We start from the raw sequence: 19035 nt of genomic DNA, 5'->3' as shown, positions 1-19035 counted from the left end.
TCCTTCCGGAACCAATTAAACTCGTAAGTCGGGGTTCCACTGTACATGGTTTGAAATAATTTGGAAAATGCTTCACATCCTGAATGAGCTATAAAATCTTGCTCATTAAAACTTTATTTTTTCCAAGTTCCCACATGAACGTGAAAAAAAGTCAAGATCATTATATATAATTGAATCAGATTTTACTTATTATAATTGTATGAATAAATACTCACAATTTTGAAACAGACAATCTTTGGATGTTTCAGTCCAAAAGCAGAAAGCTGCTTCAGAGTAGACATAAACATATATGCTGTATCTTTCTTTGTTAAAGAATTGTTCTTTCTGAAATATTAAAGAATTTTCTCTCATATGTTTTTTTTCTTTAAAGAAGCCACATCTTTTCTTCAAATGATGTGACCTAATTTTTTAAAATAAACGTGACCATGTTATGTATATTAGATTAGATTAGATTTATTGGATTTATATGCCGCCCCTCTCCGCAGACTCGGGGTGGCTCACAACAATGGTAAAAACAGTACATAGTAACAAATCTAATATTTAGCAATCTAAATTACAGTTTTAGGTTAAAAAGTCCATAAAAGAAACCCCAATATATAAAAAACAAGCACACAATCAATCATACACCAAAACTACATGGGCATGGGGGAGATGTTTCAATTCCCCCATGCCTGACGGCAGAGGTGGGTTTTAAGGAGTTTACGAAAGGCAAGGAGGGTGGGGGCAATCCTAATCTCTGAGGAGAGCTGGTTCCAGAGAATTGGAGCCACCACAGAGAAGGCTCTTCCCCTGGGTCCCGACAGACGACATTGTTTAGTCGACAGGACCCGGAGAAGGCCAACTCTGTGGGACCTAACCAGTCGCTGGGATTCGTGCGGCAGAAGGCGGTCCCGGAGATATTCTGGTCCGGTGCCATGAAGGGCTTTATAGGTCATAACCAACACTTTGAATTGTGACCGGAAACTGATCGGCAACCAATGCAGACTGCGGAGTGTTGGAGTAACATGGGCATACTTAGAGAAGCCCATGATTGCTCTCGCAGCTGCATTCTGCACGATCTGGAGTTTCCGAACATTCTTCAAAGGTAGCCCCATGTGGAAAGCATTACAGTAGTCGAACGTCGAGGTGATGAGGGCATGAGTGACTGTGAGCATATTGCTAAACTTCCTTCCAGTTCTTACTAAGAAAGTCAGATTGACTGGAAATAATACAATATTATTATGTTTTATTATTATGCTTTATTATGTTTATGTTCAGCCAGACTGAGTGTGTATGGTTGTATAGCAGATACGTTTTTTTATAACAATGTATTTTAAATTAGTTTTTTAAATTTTTTAACATTAGATTTGTATTTATATTGTATTGCTGTTATGTTGTGAGCCGCCCCAAGTCCTCAGAGAGGGGCAGCATACAAATCTAATAAAATAATAATAGTAATAGTAATAGTAATAAACAATTGATCACATACTCATCTGCTGCAAAAAGATTGCACAGACTGACTACAAGCAGGGACGTGATGCTGTGGCACAGATGATCCACTGGAACTTGTGCCAGAACTACCATTTACCAGTGGCAAAGAACTGGTGGGATCATAAGCCCGAAAAAGTGGTCGAAAATGAGCAAGCAAAACTACTGTGGGACTTCCGACTTCAGACTGACCGAATTTTGAAGCATAACACACCAACATCCTGATTGTGGAGAAAAATAAAGTATGGATCATCGACATCGCAATCCCAGGAGACAGCAGAATTGAGGAGAAGCAGCTAGAAAAATTAGTGAAATACGAAGATCTAAAAATCGAGCTGCAACGACTCTGGCATAAGCCAGTGAAAGTGGTCTCAGTGGTACTTGGCACGCTGGGCACAGTGCCAAAGGATCTCAGCGGACATTTGAAAACCATTGGAATTGACAAAATCTCCATCTGTCAATTGCAAAAGGCCGCTTTTCTGGGATCGGCAAACATAATTCGCCGCTACATCACGCAGTCCTAGGTGCTTGGGAAGTGCCCGGTTGGTGATGAAATACGAAATCCAGCATAGTGATCTTGTTTGCTGTGTTGTACTGACATAATAATAATAATAATAATAATAATAATAATAATAATAATAATACATTGTTTGTAAATGAAGCATGTGCTTATCTGCTCCTCATCTTTTTAACAGTCTAAATTAGATCATTTTCAAATTTTCTGCTGAAAAAACTCTAACAATCTAGTGAAATGCATGACTGTGATAATAACAACTTGTTATATTTATATCAACATCTAGATTTTCTTTTTTTTTAAAAAAAATCTCTTTTCAATATGATTTTTATACAAACTTTGAACAACTCTAAAGTAGCTGCTCACCCATCCCCAAATAGAACCCTTTATACAAAACTTCAGTCTTAGGCCTACAATTCCTGGAACTCTTAGCCAGAGCTTCCTGGGAATTCTTGTGGCAAAAACATTCACATCTTTTCCCTCCAGCAGTTTTAAGATGCAAAACCATTAGATTAATTAGAGTAACAGCTGCACCAAGCTTAAGTGAAGAGTGAAGAATGGAAAAAGTACAGAATGGGAAACAAGCTGTAGTCGTGTAGTGGTTAGAATGCAGTATTGCAGACTAACTCTGCCCACAGCCAAGAGTTCGATCCTGACCGGCTCAAGATTGTTTCAACTTTCCATTCTTCCAAGGTCAATAAAAGGTGGTCCCAGATGGTTGGTAGCAAAATGCTGATATTATAAACTGCTCAGAGAATGCTACATATAAGTCTAAATGCTATCGCTATTGTTATATCCAATACAAACCATAAAAATACCTGGCATTTTCAAAAACAAAAATAAGGATCTGAATCTTGCTTAGTATGGCACTTCTTATTATAAGAATTCTTTCACAATGATCTGGACCCCAATTTTAATGTGTATGGTCAAAATTCAGATTCACTCTAACAAACAGTACCTGCAGAGAACTAGATTATGAGCGCCACCTAGTGAGTGAAAAGAGAAAGGATATGCAAAAAGCTAGTACAGTAGTCCCTTGCTATACCGCGCTTCACCTACTGCGGCTTCACTTCATCGCGGGTTTCTGAGGAAGTCAATCGGCAGATTTAAACAGCCCGCCGAACTCGATCGGCAGGTTTAAAAAAAAATATATCTAAAATTGTAAATACTGTATTTAAATACTGTATCTAAAATAAATACTGTGTGGGAAGGGTTTATAAACACTTAAAACAATGAAAACTTACCAAACAATTACAATATAAACACTTAAATAAGTACTATCAGTCGATAAATTCCCCATCGCGGATTTCACCTATCGCGGCCAGGTCTGGAACGTAACACCAGCAATAGGTGAGGGACTACTGTATCTGCTCTGAATTGTGTGGTATGTTTCTCTAAACATCTGGAGGCACAATGTGTGTACACCCAAGCTACTTTTTACATTAATGTTAATTAAAAAAAACCACACTCAGTATTAACAAGATTATTAACATTAATTCTAGAAAATATTTGTAATGCCCCAAGAAAAATGATAATGAAAAAATTTCTTCACATTAAAAAAAAAAGTTATCTGAAATACAAAAAAAAAAGTCTTTCTATAGAATAAGGCAATGATGGTGAACCTTTTTTTGCCCAGGTGCCAAAAGGGTACACACACGCACAATAGTAATACAGTGCCCTCCCTCCATGTATGTGTGACACAACCCTCCCGTGCTCCCCGTCACCATGCATGTGTGCAGGGCTCACTGAAGCCTTTGTTTATCGCCCTCCCCAGGCTTCAGAAAAGCCTCCAGAGCCAGTGGCTGGCAAAAAATGGACCTGATGGGACTACTGGAAATTCAGAAATGAACTTCCAGTTGGGCTGTTGGGCCGTTTTTTGCCTCCCTGGGTTTCAGGAAATCTTTTGGAGCATGCGGTACGGTCAGTTAGGCAGAACTAGTAGAAAAATTTTGATCAGGTACGCAGAACTGGTAGAAAATTATTTGATTTGTTTTCTTTTTTTCCCTTCTGGGCTCTGGGTATGTTTTTCCTATCGCAGTAAATGTTAGATGTGTATAATTTTAGAAGAGCGTGCTGCTAACTTCGTCAGAGTATTAAAATGCCGTGGGAGACAAACATCTTTATAAAGCATTACTCAGTCTGCTCATTGCCCGCGTCACGGGGCCACACCCTTCCCTCCCCCCTGCGGTAAGCCTAATTGTGGGCTTAATCCTGCTGGCTGAAGGGAGATCTACCGCTTTTGCTCGTGTTTGTTGCCTTTTTCCCTCCCCAAGGGAGGGGGTGGAATTGTGAGGCTTAATCCTGCTGGCTGTAGGGAGATCTACCGCTTTTACTCGTGTCTGTTGCCTTTTTCCCTCCCCAAGGGAGGGGGTGGAGTTGTGAGGCAATGCTTCGGAGGTGTTTGGTATTCCTTTGTTCCCCCCATTGTCGTTGTTACTTTCTATAGTGGTACATGTCTGCTCTTGCAATTTTTTTACCCATGTCCTCGTCCTAGGTCTACACTGTTCTAATCCCCCCTTGTCCTCTATGTTAGACTTAAATTGTGCCCCTCCACCTCTACCTCCGTATTGCTCCAGTATGTTCCCTTGTTTCTCGTGGGGGGTTATCCCACCCTCATTTGGCTGGATTCTATGTCTGGCCTGGGGAATTCTGCTGGGGGCTGTGTCCAATCTTAATGACCCATCTCCTTTAAGTCGTTGTTGGTGCCTTAAAGCCTGGTATGCCGATGGCATATCGATGTGTCTATTTAAAGAATTTTCATTCGAGAACCAGGCTTCTTTTAGGAGGCGACCTCCCTTGGTTTCATCCCGTGCCAGAATCTCAGTTCCCTGGAAATCGAAGCCATGACCTTGCTCCTCCATGTGTATCCGAAGTTAGCAGCACGCTAACGAAAGCTAAGTGGTTTTATTAAAGTTTCTATGTTCCGGTGATCGAGATGGCTGCTGCCTCATCATTCACATATATATATATATAATTAAATAGTATATTTTGGATGTTCAGTAATAGTAAATAGATAGGAAAATTGTATCTCTTTGAGGCGAGGAGAGGCCAGGCACCCTTACCCAAACCCTTGACATGGGTGACATCAAGTTGGCCACCTTTAAGCCAGTCACATGGCCTTTAAGCCACCCCCTGGTCACATGATCGCCAAGCCACTCCATTCTGCTCACATGGCTGGCAAGCCACACCCACAAAATAAGACATGCCCACAGTGTGGTAATAAAAAATTTGCAGCCCTTCCCTGGATGTTGGGGAATGGAAGGATTTATACTTGCAGGTAGCTGGTCATTTGCATTCTTTTCATCAAGTCATTGAGGCCATCTGGAGGTTTATCTTTGTTGTCAGGGTCGCCTGAGTAGTGCAAATGGGTGTGGAGCCTTCTTATTTATTTATTTATTTATTTATTTGTTTGTTTGTTTGTTTGTATGTATGTATGTATGTATGTATGTATGTATGTATGTATGTATTTATTTATTTATTTATTTTGTCCAATACACAAAGAGGGTTTCGTGGGTATATATCTATATACACATAGTAAAATACATGATGAAGGTTATAGAGGAGATACTCATAGTAAAATATATCTAAGAAATAATAGAAAAGAAGATATAGTAATAGAACATATCAATGAAAGAATAGAAGAAGAGATATAGGAATAGAAGATAGGTATAGGAGATATAGGAGAGCAATAGGACAGGGGACGGAAGGCACTCTAGTGCACTTGTACTCGCCCCTTACTGACCTCTTAGGAATCTGGATAGGTCAACCGTAGATAATCTAAGGGTAAAGTGTTGGGGGTTTGGGGATGACACTATGGAATTCGGTAATGAGTTACACGCTTTGACAACTCGGTTACTGAAGTCATATTTTTTATAGTCAAGTTTGGAGCGGTTAATATTAAGTTTAAATCTGTTGTGTGCTCTTGTGTTGTTGTGGTTGAAGCTGATGTCGCTGACAGGCAGGGCGTTGCAGCATATGATCTTGTGGGCAATACTTAGATCTTGTTTAAGGCGTCTTAGTTCTAAACTTTCTAGGCCCAGGATTGAAAGTCTCGTCTCATAGGGTATTCTATTTCGAGTGGAGGAGTGAAGGGCTCTTCTGGTGAAGTATCTTTGGACATTTTCAAGAGTGTTAATGTCTGAGATGCGATATGGGTTCCAAACAGATGAGCTGTATTCGAGGATGGGTCTGGCAAAAGTTTTGTAAGCTCTGTTAAGTAGTGTGAGATTGCCAGAGCAGAAGCTACGTAATTTAACAATTCTTGCAATTGTTAAAAGGATTGGGTTATAAAATGGAGATAGATGATGTTGTATCCCTTCCTCTCTGTTGAGAGAGTTTATGGTAGTTGAGTTTTGACATAGATGGCCTTTTTGAAAGAAACATCTTCAAAGAAAAATCAGAAAGTCTAGTTGCCTCTTGAAAAAAGTACCTTTGGCACAACCATGACCTGAATGACTGAGAATAGACTTCCAGCTGGACTGGATTGTTACATCCATTTCTTAGATCAAGAGAACTAATGTCTACACAGTTTGCTATGGAATTGGGTGGAGACATTATTAACCTGATTGAAGAAAGTTTATGAAGGTCCCGTAATGAATTTCAGAGTGCAGTATCATGTATTTGATGTACAGTAAAGGCTTTTGGTGAGTTTGCACATTTCAAAAGTGAAATTAAATTTGGCTGAAATACCATTTATCTTTAAAGTGTTAATCTGATTTATCTTTGTTTTGTGATCTTTCTCCCTAATGTACTTGACAGCAAAATTCAATCGCTTTTACTACTGAGCTGGGCCTGAAAGGCCAGTGCTCAATTTTCTGTTTCTCAGTTTTTATGCAATGTGTAAACTTGGGCACTTGATAAATTCAGACCTCAGGGACAACGCTAGAAAGTTATATTGTGAATATGAGGAATCATTTCTTTGCTTTATGTAATAGAGATTATTGGTTGTTTTTTTTTAACTTTATGAGAAAAATTGATTCTCTACAATATAGTGGAAATTTAGTCTACTTTATTTCTGTTCAAGAAGTTTTGTATCATTTTAAAATTATGACAACTTCAGAGAATAATGGTGAACTAACAATGTTTTTATCAAACAGAAGTGTAACGAGATAGGGTTAAGATTTTATTTTATTTTATTTATTTATTTTTTCCAATACACAATGAGGGATTTAGTGGGTATATATATATATATATATATATATATATATATATATATATATATATATATATATATACACACACACACACACACACACACACACACACACACACACAGCAAAATACATGATGAAGGTTATAGAGGAGATACTCATGGTAAAATATATCTAAGAAAGAATAGAAAAGAAGGTACAGTGATCCCCTGGTTATTGCGTTCCCGACCATTGCGAACAGGGTAATTTGCGATTTTTGAACCCGGAAGTCAAAACACCATCTGCGCATGCGTGCCCTTTTTTTTTATGGGCACGCATGCGTAGATGGCGCCGGGCAGATCAGCTGCTGGGCGGCTTCCCTAGGTCTTCCCCCTCTTGGCGGGCATCAGCGAGGAGTTTCCCCACCGCCCACGCAAACTCCTCGCTGCTGCCGCTTCGCTCGGGCCGCTTCCCAGCTGAGTACTCAGCTGGGAAGCGGCCCGAGCGAACGGCTTGTCCGCAGCCTGCCTGCCCGCGCGCCCGCGGCTCGCGCGCCCTTCTCCCGCCCACGCCGTTCGCTCGGGCCGCTTCCCAGCTGAGTACTCAGCTGGGAAGCGGCCCGAGCGAACGGCTTGTCCGCAGCCTGCCTGCCCGCGTGCCCGCGGCTCGCGCGCCCTTCTCCCACCCACGCCGTTCGCTCGGGCCGCTTCCCAGCTGAGTACTCAGCTGGGAAGCGGCCCGAGCGAACGGCTTGTCCGCAGCCTGCCCATGCCGTTCGCTCCCCCTCTTGCTGGCGGGAGGGCGAAAAGCCCTCCCCAGCACCCGCTCGCCCGCCCTTCGCCGCTCGCCCGCCCTTCGCCCGGCCACCCGCCGTTCGCTCGCTGCTCACCCGGGTTCGGGGGGGTGCTGGCAAGCTGCCCATGCCGGCGGCGACGTTTTAAAACAGCCGCGCGGCTTTCCAATGAGTCCCGAAGACAAACGCGGTAGTTTGACGTTTGTCTTCGGGACTCATTGGAAAGCCGCGCGGCTGTTTTAAAACGTCACCGCCGGCATGGGCGGCTTCCTAGCAGCCCCCCAAACCCGGGTTGGGGGTCCGGGGGGGTGCTGGCAAGCCGCCCATGCCGGCGGCGACGTTTTAAAACAGCCGCGCGGCTTTCCAATGAGTCCCGAAGACAAACACGGAAGTTTGACGTTTGTCTTCGGGACTCATTGGAAAGCCGCGCGGCTGTTTTAAAACGTCGCCGCCGGCATGGGCGGCTTCCTAGCAGCCCCCCAAACCCGGGTTGGGGGTCCGGGGGGTGCTGGCAAGCCCCCCATGCCGACGGCGACGTTTTAAAACAGCCGCGCGGCCCCCAATCTTCGGCTCCTCGCTAGCGCTGCGGATGCGCAGATGGTGTTTTTACTTCCGCAGCGCTACTTCGCTAAAACCCGCTCGTTGCGGGGGGTCCTGGAACGGAACCCTCGCAATGATCGGGGGATCACTGTATAGTAATAGAACATATCAATGAAAGACTAGAAGAAGAGATATAGGAATAGAAGAAAGGTATAGGAGATATAGGTGAGCAATAGGACAGGGGACGGAAGGCACTCTAGTGCCCTTGTACTCGCCCCTTACTGACCTCTTAGGAATCTGGATAGGTCAACCATAGATAATTTAAGGGTAAATTGTTGGGGGTTTGGGATGACACTATGGAGTCCGGTAATGAGTTCCACGCTTCGACAACTCGGTTACTGAAGTCATATTTTTTACAGTCAAGTTTGGAGCGGTTAATATGAAGTTTAAATCTGTTGTGTGCTCTTGTGTTGTTGTGGTTGAAGTTGAAGTAGTTGCCGACAGGCAGGACGTTGCAGCATATGATCTTGTGGGCAATACTTAGATCTTGTTTAAGATGTCTTAGTTCTAGGTTTTCTAGGCCCAGGATTGAAAGTCTAGTCTCGTAGGGTATTCTGTTTCGAGTGGAGGAGTGAAGGGCTCTTCTGGTGAAGTATCTTTGGACATTTTCAAGGGTGTTGATGTCTGAGATGCGATATGGGTTCCAAACGGATGAGCTGTATTCGAGGATGGGTCTGGCAAAAGTTTTGTAAACTCTGGTAAGTAGTGTGAGATTGTCAGAGCAGACGCTACGTAGGATTAGGTTTACAACTCTTGAAGCCTTCTTGTCTATGTTGCTTTGGCATTTAAATCTTTTGTTTTTAGTATACCGAGGTCTTTAACCGAGTGGGGATTATCTGTGATAATTTGATTATTCAGTTCGTATTTGGAGTTCAGATTCTTTTTCCCAATGTGTAGGACAGAGCATTTGCTAGTTGAGATTTGGAGTTGCCATGTGTTAGACCACTCAGAAACAGAGTTCAGGTCTTTTTGGAGAGTAATTGTGTTATCGGTGGTGTTGAAGAGTTTTACATCGTCGGCGAAGAAGACACAGTTGCTTGTGATGTAATCACAAAGGTCATTGATGTAGAGAATGAAGAGCGTTGGTCCCAGTACACTACCTTGGGGAACACCGCTTTTAACTGGGACGGGGATGGATATTTGTGCTTCCTATTTTGACCACTTGTTGTCTGTTTGACAACAAGGCAGCAAGGGACAAATGTGGGAAAGATCTAAACAATTGCAGTAGACATTGCTTATTGGGCTACCCATTACCCTGAGATACTTTTGATAATGTCAGATTGTCTGTCAATCTAGTTTAACACATATGTGCTCCAAATGGCATATTCTATTTTCTACCTGAAACTTTTAACCATGATGTTAAGGTTGTAAGTGTGAAAAACAGTCATAACTCATTTTTTCAGCACTGTTATAACTTTGAACAGTTACTAAATGAACTGTTGCTAGTCAAGAACTCCCTGTATTCAGAATGTTTTCTAAATAGTAGGGATGCCCAGTGCTTTGGCTCTGAAGTTGATTGATAAGGCATTGATAAGAATCGCATCGGCTGCATCTTTGCCCCAGGATTTCACAATAGCCACACAATCTCAGAAAAATACATATTTCAGTTGAGGTAGCACTAATGTTTGTTCCTTAACTCAAGCCACATTTTTCTGAAATCACATCACTAGTCTATGAAGTTGCAGAATCTTTAAGGTGAAATCAAGAGATCCAATGCATATTTTCATATCTAAACCCCCTTTTTTCCCTGCTTCAGACTATAATGCAGAACACATTCCAAGAAAATAAAGTATGCAGAACATACAATCTACAAGTTGCAGATTGTCATCTTAAACCGCTTGTTAGTGGTTACCCATTTGAGATATTATGCAAACAATATAAAATGTTTAGAAACTCTGCAGAAATTCTATAGAATATTCTGAACTGGTAATATATCATCAGACCTGTAGTAGCAGCTACCTCTCTTTCTTCTATTTTGCTGTTTCTGAGTTCCCTGCAATAACAAATTCACATATATTCTAAAAAAAATTCCCAACATTCAGTAAAATTCATCAGTTTTCCTTAAAAAATGTTTTCTATTATCAATCTTCAATTAAAAAAAATCTCAAACTCTTGATGACACTATTGACTTCTAGAATTTAAATTCATACCATTCATAAGTTGCTAATGTTATTCAATTTAGGCATTTTAACAATGTATATGCTTTGGGTTTTTTTCAATGTCATCATTGAGTTTTTGTCTTAAGCATTAATTTTCAAGACCTGCTTTTTTTTACACTGTATTCCTCAACCACAAAAATGTAAGAAATAAGTCTGTTTATTTGTCTAGCCTGAGTTACGGTAATTTTTCCAAAAAAATTTGTTTGCTCCTTTAAACTGAGGACTGAACCCATTACAAAGAGCTTGGAGACTTCATTAACTATGTAGTTCACAGTTCATAGGTGGTTCTCAACCTGTGATCCTTGGACCCCTAGGGGGCTACAATTGCATCACAGAGAGTCCATGAAGTTTTGAAGAAATGTTATGATTTAAGTCTTGAGTTACATCTTCGTGGTTTGTGGCTATGGTCCTCAATCATGGCCATGGACCATGGTATTTGAAAGAGGTCAGCGGTGAAGAAAAGGTTCAGAGCTACTGATCTAGATCACCTACCCCACACATCAATAACACAGCAGAAATAGCATTTTCTTAATAATCAGGTAAATTTTACTACTAACCTTAAGAATCCTTGTAAATTTGTATTGTATTTGTATTTATTAGATTTGTATGCCGCCCCTCTCCGAAGACTCGGGGCGGCTAACAACAATAAAAAAGACAATGTAAACAAATCTAATACAGTGATACCTCATCTTACAAACGCCTCGTCATACAAACTTTTCAAGATACAAACCTGGGGTTTAAGATTTTTTTGCCTCTTCTTACAAACTATTTTCATCTTACAAACCCACCGCCGCCTCTGGGATGTCCCGCCTCCAGACTTCCGTTGCCAGCGAAGCACCCGTTTTTGCGCTGCTGGGATTCCCCTGAGGCTTCCCTCTATGGGAAACCCCACCTCTGGGCTTCCATGTTTTTGTGATGCTACAGGGGAATCCTAGCATGGGAATCCCAGCAGCACAAAAACAGGTGCTTCGCTGGCAATGGAAGTCCAGAGGTGGGGTTTCCCATGGAGGGGAGCCTCAGGGGATTCCCAGCAGCGCAAAATGGGCACTTCAGCTGGCAAAAGGGGTGAATTTTGGGCTTGCACGCATTAATCACTTTTTCATTGATTCCTATGGAAAACATTGTTTCGTCTTACAAACTTTTCACCTTAAGAACCTCGTCCCGGAACCAATTAAGTTTGTAAGACAAGGTATCACTGTATTAAAAATAATCTAAAAATGTTTGTTCAAAGCAGGTAGTCATAATGTAATTCCTGAATGGTGGGTTGTTGGGGTTTTTTTTACATCTATTAAGAAAAGGAAACAACATTTTCATTTGTGAAGAATGCAGCAAAACTGGTCAAACATTCTGGTACTAAAGCATATATTTCAAGTGACACAAAAGTTCAGCCTCTCCTCACACCCAGTTCCTTCTAAGCAGCTTAAGAATTCAGCAATCAAAATTGCAGTTTGGCTCAGTTAGCCCAAGAGTGCTCAAACGATCAAGTACGCAGTTCAATTAACAAAATTCTCCGGATTGGTAACACAAGCAAGATAAAGGGTGTTTCTCTTGGTCAATAGAATATGCCAGTCAATTAGCTCTCTGTGCAGGTAGATAATTTCAGTATGTAACTTGATCTTGCAACCAGAAGAGAGTTGACCTGCCATGCTTTCAGTCTGTTAGCAACATTTAATGCTATGCTTATAGTTTTAATTGTTTGATATAATTTGATATTCCATGCACACTGAAAATTAATGCTTTTTTGCCCCATATTCCTGGCTAATTCAGAATTGGATCTACAATTTATATGGAGTCATCTGATAGACTTCTGATTTCAGATTGCAGGTGGGAAAAATATTTTAAAATTATAGAGGCATATTTTAATGTGTTTTATTTATGATTTATTATAAATGCATGTGTTATTTCCCGCTGTATGTTCTGTTAGTAAAGAGAGAAACTGAGAATAACCAATCAATAAATACTTTTTTAAAAAAATCTGAAAAACAATGTTATTAATCTTAGATTACTCTGTCCAGGGAGCATTTTTATTTATGTATTTATTTTTAAATTGTAACCACTTTTAAAATGGTATAGGCCAAAACTACCAAGTGAAAATGTTGATTCTAATATTGGATTTGTCACTTTTATCTGTGAACTTTCTACTCAAAACTTGAGGTTTAAATTTTAAAATGCCAAAATATAATAGATTAACAATACATAAATAAAATTAACATGGACATTATTCTCCAGCAAGGTCTTATTTATAATCTTTAATTTGCATTTCTAATGCTATGATTTGTCTGAAATATTTTTTTGAGTAAATCTGGATTGTACCGAAATATTTTTTTTTCTTATTTGAACAAATTCTGGTATGGACATACATACTGTATATTCTCATTGATAAATTGTAAAGATTCTTTATGATAAACACATTGATCTACGTAGCTCAGAAAATTGGCAATGGTCCTCAGCATTTCTACAAGCTGCTTTCAAAGATGTGAGAATCTGGGATCTTCCATGCATAGAATGTGAATTTTAATACGCTGCTTTAGCGCTTTCTGTCCTATTAACTTATTCAACCAATTTGGATAGCCTGATTAAAAATTAATATGTAATTGAACTTACCCCCTAGGAATCTTGGTAATTTGCTTGCTATGGGACATTTTATTATCTAAAAATAGAAGCAAGAAATGGGGCTAAGAGATTATTTCCTATATATATATATAGGATAAGTGGGTACCAATCACTCTAGGGCAATTAACAATTTTAATATGTCCACCTTACAATAGCAATAGCATTTAGACTTACATAGCGCTTCATAGTACTTTTACAGCCCTCTTCAAGCGGTTTACAGAATCAGCATATTGCCCCCAACAGTCTGGGTCCTCATTTTACCCACCTCGGAAGGATGCTCTCTACATGGGGCTACCTTTGAAAAGTGTTCGGAAACTTCAGATTGTGAAGAATGCAGCTGCGAGAGCAATCGTGGGCTTCGCCAGGTAAGCCCATGTTACACCAACACTCCGTAGTCTGCATTGGTTGCCGATCAGTTTCCGGTCACAATTCAAAGTGTTGGTTATGACCTATAAAGCCCTTCATGGCATCGGACCAGAGTATCCCAGTGACCGGTTAGGTCCCACAGAGTTGGCCTTCTCCGGGTCCCGTCGACTAAACAATGTCGTTTGGCGGGACCCAGGGGAAGAGCCTCCTCTGTGGCGGCTCCGACCCTCTGGAACCAGCTCCCCCTGGAGATTAGAATTGCCCCCACCCTCCTTGCCTTTCATAAACTTCTTAAGACCCACCTCTGCCGTCAGGCATGGGGGAACTGAGACATCTCCCCCGGGCCTATACAGTTTATACATGGTATGTTTTTGTGTATGTTTGCTTTTAATAATGGGATTTTTAGTGTTTTCTTTTAATTATTAGATTTGTTTTTACATTGTCTTTGTTTTTGGTGTGAGCCACCCCGAGTCTACGGAGAGGGGCGGCATACAAATCTAATAAATAATAATAATAACAATAATAATGGAAGGCTGAGTCAACCTTGAGCCGGTGGTAAGATTTGAATTGCTGAACTACAGCTAGCAGTTAGCTGAAGTAGTCTGCAGTGCTGCACTCTAACCACTGCACCTCCCCAGCTCTTAACAAAAATTATGTCTTGTCTCAAGTATTTTTTAAGGATTTTATGTTAACCAATTGATTTCAATTTTGGGAAGAAACCTTTTCCCACTGTCTTTGGAGTCACTAGCTTCCCTTTCCAACCAAAACAATACATAAGAATGCATTGTTTTTATCCAATATTAACCAATTTAAACAAAAACAATGCGTAAGCTCACCCATTGTACAAAGTTTAAATGTTACGTTCTAGTACTGTACAGTGTGTTGACATATCCAATAGGGTGGAATGAGAATAAGCCATGCTCACCCCCCACTCCGCCCTCCATTTAATCATGTCCAATTTGCAGAGACTGCCTGAACAAGTTTTCTTGGCAAGTTTTTTCAAAAGTGTTTTACCCTGACGCTTTAAACCACTACTCAAACTGGGGAGTCATTATTATTATTATTATTATTATTATTATTATTATTAATAATTAGATTTGTATGCTGCCCCTCTCCGCAGACTCGGGGCGACTCACAACAGTGATAAAAACAATACATAATGACAAATCTAATAATTAGAATCTAAGATAACAATTATTCATATAAAAATCTAAGAGAGAAACCCCAGTATATAAAAGCATACATACAGTCATATTATGCACAGAAACTACATAGGCAAGGGGAAAGTGTCTCAGTTCCCCCAAGCTTGACAACAGAGATGGGTTTTAAGGAGTTTACGAAAGGCAAGGGGGGGGGCAGTCCTAATCTCTGGGGGGAGTTGATTCCAGAGGGTCGGAGCTGTCACAGAGAAGGCTCTTCCCCTGGGTCCCGCCAGATGGCATTGTTTAGTCGACGTGACCCGGAGAAGACCAACTCTGTGGGACATAACCAGTCGCTGGGATTTGCGCGGCAGAAGGCGGTCTCACAGATAACCTTTAGTCCCACTGAAATCACTTAAATTTAAATTGGTAATCATAGCTTAGTACAGTGATTTTATAAGGTTTAGGTTAATTTATCAATACTTACGATGAAATGCATTGTTTGATCAAGTAAGTAAGTATATAAACTAGTAAGCATATAAACTTACTGTGGGGACCAAGATAATGTGAAGCAGTAAAACAGGATTGTTAGTATGTCTCGGTACGAAACCTTCAACACACATTAAGCAGAGTTGTTGTGGTGTAGGAAATGTGGGTTAGCCAGATAATGACTCAGACTTAATATCAATGTATATTTAACAATATTATTATTTGCAAATATACAGAATCAATAATATAATACTCTAATAGTTTACAAACCACGCGCACAGCAAGAATACAGCTCGCGGCACATATATCTCTAACAAAGTAACTCCCCCCAAAGGGAACGGTGTTGGCGCCCTCTTATGGCCAACCAATAATATTTCCTTAAAGGTACAGTCTTTATATTTTACAAACTAACATGGTTAGCTACTGTATGGCAACACCCAAGTAGGTTACGTTCTATATACTAACATACTTACTTTCTATATACTTAGAAAGCCCATACAAAGATTTGAGAATGTGTCAGGCACATATGATGTGGACCTCTTCAAAGAAATAGTCCCCACTTATTGTGTTTCTAGTGTTCTATATAAATTTTCTCATGATGTTTTACCTTTTGGAGGGCCATTGTAACCATAGACTTTATCATATTAAAGAACTATCTGATACTTGTGCTACACTATGAAACTATGTGGTGGAACCTGATAAATTGACACTTAAAACTTCCTTCCTTCTCCCACCACCTAGAGAAAGAGATAGAGAGAGGGAGGGAGGAGAGAGAGAGAGATAAGAAAGAAAAAAGGAAGGAAAGGAAGGAAGGAAGGGAAGGAAAAGAAGAGGGGAAAGACAGGAAGGGAGGGGAAAGGGAGAGGAGGGAGAGAGGGAGGGAGGGTGGGAAGAAGGAAGGAGAAATAAATAAATAAATAAATAAATAAATAAATAAATAAATAAATAAATTATGATTACAATTCAGGCCAAAATTCTGGCTGCTAAGCAAGAGCATTTTATAAGTTGGCAACGCCAACCTGGTCACATGACCACCAAGAATGGTCACCCAGTCACATACCCACCAAGCACGCCCACCCGATCACCTGATCACCAAGCCTACCCAGCAAATCACCTGATCACCAAGCCACACCCACCTGAAGCCACACTCACCTGACCTCAAGTCACACCCACAAAGTAAGCCACATCCACAAAACCAGTGGGGAAAATTTTCACATTTCACCACTGATTTGGATCAAATTTTAGGTGGGGAGGGGAAGTAGAACTCTTTAAGCATTAGAGTTTGTTAATAATAATCCTTTCTTAGTGAGTGGCAAAATTGTAGGCTTTTATGTTTCTGCAGATTTCATAATTAATGCATGAGTGGTTTTCACACATATATATATAAATAAATAAATGTAAGATTTCTAGACCTGTTTTTATTTTGAAATACAGATTTGACACAATTTCAAACAGTAGTTTTCTGGTTCTATATCTTCCTTTTCTTTTAGCCTTGCATATTTGTATTAGCTATTTTTAACTTATTTTGCTATTCCTAATAACAAGCTCTGTGACTAATATTAAACTCTAAATGATCTTTGTTATGGTTAAACGTTTATTCATTAACTGAACTGAGAACCTCTCATCTCTTTAGAAGGGAAAATAAAACTCATAACAGTATCCCTACACCAGTGTTTCCCAACCTTGGCAATTTGAAGATATCTGGACTTCAACTCCCAGAATTCCCCAGTCAGCATTCGTTGGCTGGGGAATTCTGGGAGTTGAAGTCCAAATATCTTCAAGTTGCCAAGGTTGGGAAACACTGGCGTACGGATACTGTTATGAGTTTTATTTTCCTTTCAAGTTGCCAAGGTTGGGAAACACTGCCCTACACTATTGCAACCACATTAGTTCATACTTGCAAATCAACTTCGATGCTTGATTCATTTCAGAGACAAGTTTTGCAATATGGTTTTTAAATAGAGGAGTTAGGGAGAAAGGTGGGAGAGGGTGTTTATTTGCTTGATTCCACCTGACAATGCCAGAATAATTGAATAGACCGTATGGTTAGTTTGACAAGGCAGAACATGAAATCCGCAGCCTCGCATACCAGAGGAAGCAAGTAGGCTCAGAGTCGCTGACAATTGTAATGAATGTTATCAGTTATCAGGCTGGCCATTTTGTTTGGAATTATTAAACCTTCCCTCCCCCTTTTCTGTGAGGTAACGAACAACTGTAAACCAACGTGCATTTGTATTAGCTTTTTCAAGAATGAATAATTAATTGTGGGCCTGACATAGGAGATGTTTGGCTTCAAATGGCTGCATGTCAAAACACATAAGCTGATCTCTGAGGCAGCAGAAAATCTAACGGTAGTAATGGAGACTTGAGAGTTTCCATAAAATTGGATATGCTATAGATGGGATATGCTATAGGGTCTTCGGAGAGGGGTGACATACAATTCTAATACATTTATTATTATTATTATTATTATTATTATTATTATTATTATTATTATTATTATTAAATGTGAACTTGCTGTATTAAGGATACTATTATGATTTTTATAGGTGGTATCTATAAGCAGTAAATTTTTGAAGTATTATTAGAAGCTGAAGTAATTCTGAGATTTCATTGTATGTAGAGAAAAATTGTGCCGACTTTTCCTTCAAGGCTTGAGAGTGCTATATTTATCTTTCATCATTTTCCTGTCAAAAAGATATTGACAAAATTGAACGGGTCCAAAGACGGGCTACAAGAATGGGGGAAGGTCTTAAGAATAAAACGTATCAGGAAAGACTTAGTGAACTCAATCTGTATAGTCTGGAGGACAGAAGGAAAAGGGGGGACATGATCGAAACATTTAAATATATTAAAGGGTTAAATAAGGTTCAGGAGGGAAGTGTTTTTAATAGGAAAGTGAACACAAGAACAAGGGGACACAATCTGAAGTTAGTTGGGAAAAAGATCAAAAGCAACGTGAGAAAAGATTATTTTACAGAAAGAGCAGTGGATCCTTGGAACAAACTTCCAGCAGATGTGGTTGGTAAATCCACAGTAACTGAATTTAAACATGCCTGGGATAAACATATATCCATTGTAAGATAAAATACAGGAAATAGTGTAAGGGCAGACTAGATGGATCATGAAGTCTTTTTCTGCCATCAGTCTTCTATGTTTCTATGTTTCTATGTCCAAAGTACTGAAACATGAGATTTTTAATACAGGGACAATTTTGGTTTAGGAGAACAAAAATTGTATTGTCTTATAATGAAGTTTCTGTAGTTGTATCCAGCTGGCTATGGTCAATGGAACAGAGAGACTGCTATGAAACTGAACTCAAAGTAAACTCTAATGGGCAAATCATCTGTTGTACTCTTTTGAGTCAAACTCTCAAAATCTTCAGCATTAAAGCTTTTCTGGAATGCAAGGCTGTTACAGATCTGGAACCTCCTCATAGTTCTTGATGAGCAAACATAAACTATAAGAGATAGTATCATCATTTGCATTCTATTATTCTGGTCACAAGATTGAAGAATTTCATCATTAACCTATATTAGGTTTGATAGATGTAATCTCAAAGATCTGTGATCTGCATGATGGTATATTGCTAGGACTGCAACATGTAAGGCAACATTCCATTGTTTTTAAATAGAAGAATGATTATTGGATGATACTCAACATGCAAAAGTAGTGCATTAAGATGTGTGATTCTTCTACCATTTCTCCCGATCTACCGTCATATATATACTTGTTATTTAGTTGTCTGACTGCTCTTAAGGAGCTA

The 19035-nt window shown here is 39.9% G+C and overlaps 1 protein-coding gene across 1 annotated transcript in view; it reads left to right on the top strand.

The window, feature by feature from the left end:
• The first annotated feature begins 12281 nt into the window (after nt 1-12281).
• Nucleotides 12282-19035, top strand: part of VEPH1 (ventricular zone expressed PH domain containing 1) — a 181809-nt gene continuing 175055 nt past the window's right edge. Inside the window, exon 1 of the mRNA XM_070753507.1 lies at nt 12282-12486. The gene's annotated coding sequence lies outside the window, so the exon portion shown is untranslated. The remainder of the gene's footprint in view (nt 12487-19035) is intronic.

This window comes from Erythrolamprus reginae, chromosome 5 (assembly GCF_031021105.1).
Source record: "Erythrolamprus reginae isolate rEryReg1 chromosome 5, rEryReg1.hap1, whole genome shotgun sequence".
Taxonomy (NCBI): Eukaryota; Metazoa; Chordata; class Lepidosauria; order Squamata; family Dipsadidae; genus Erythrolamprus; species Erythrolamprus reginae.
This window is presented reverse-complemented; position numbering and strand designations above follow the sequence as displayed.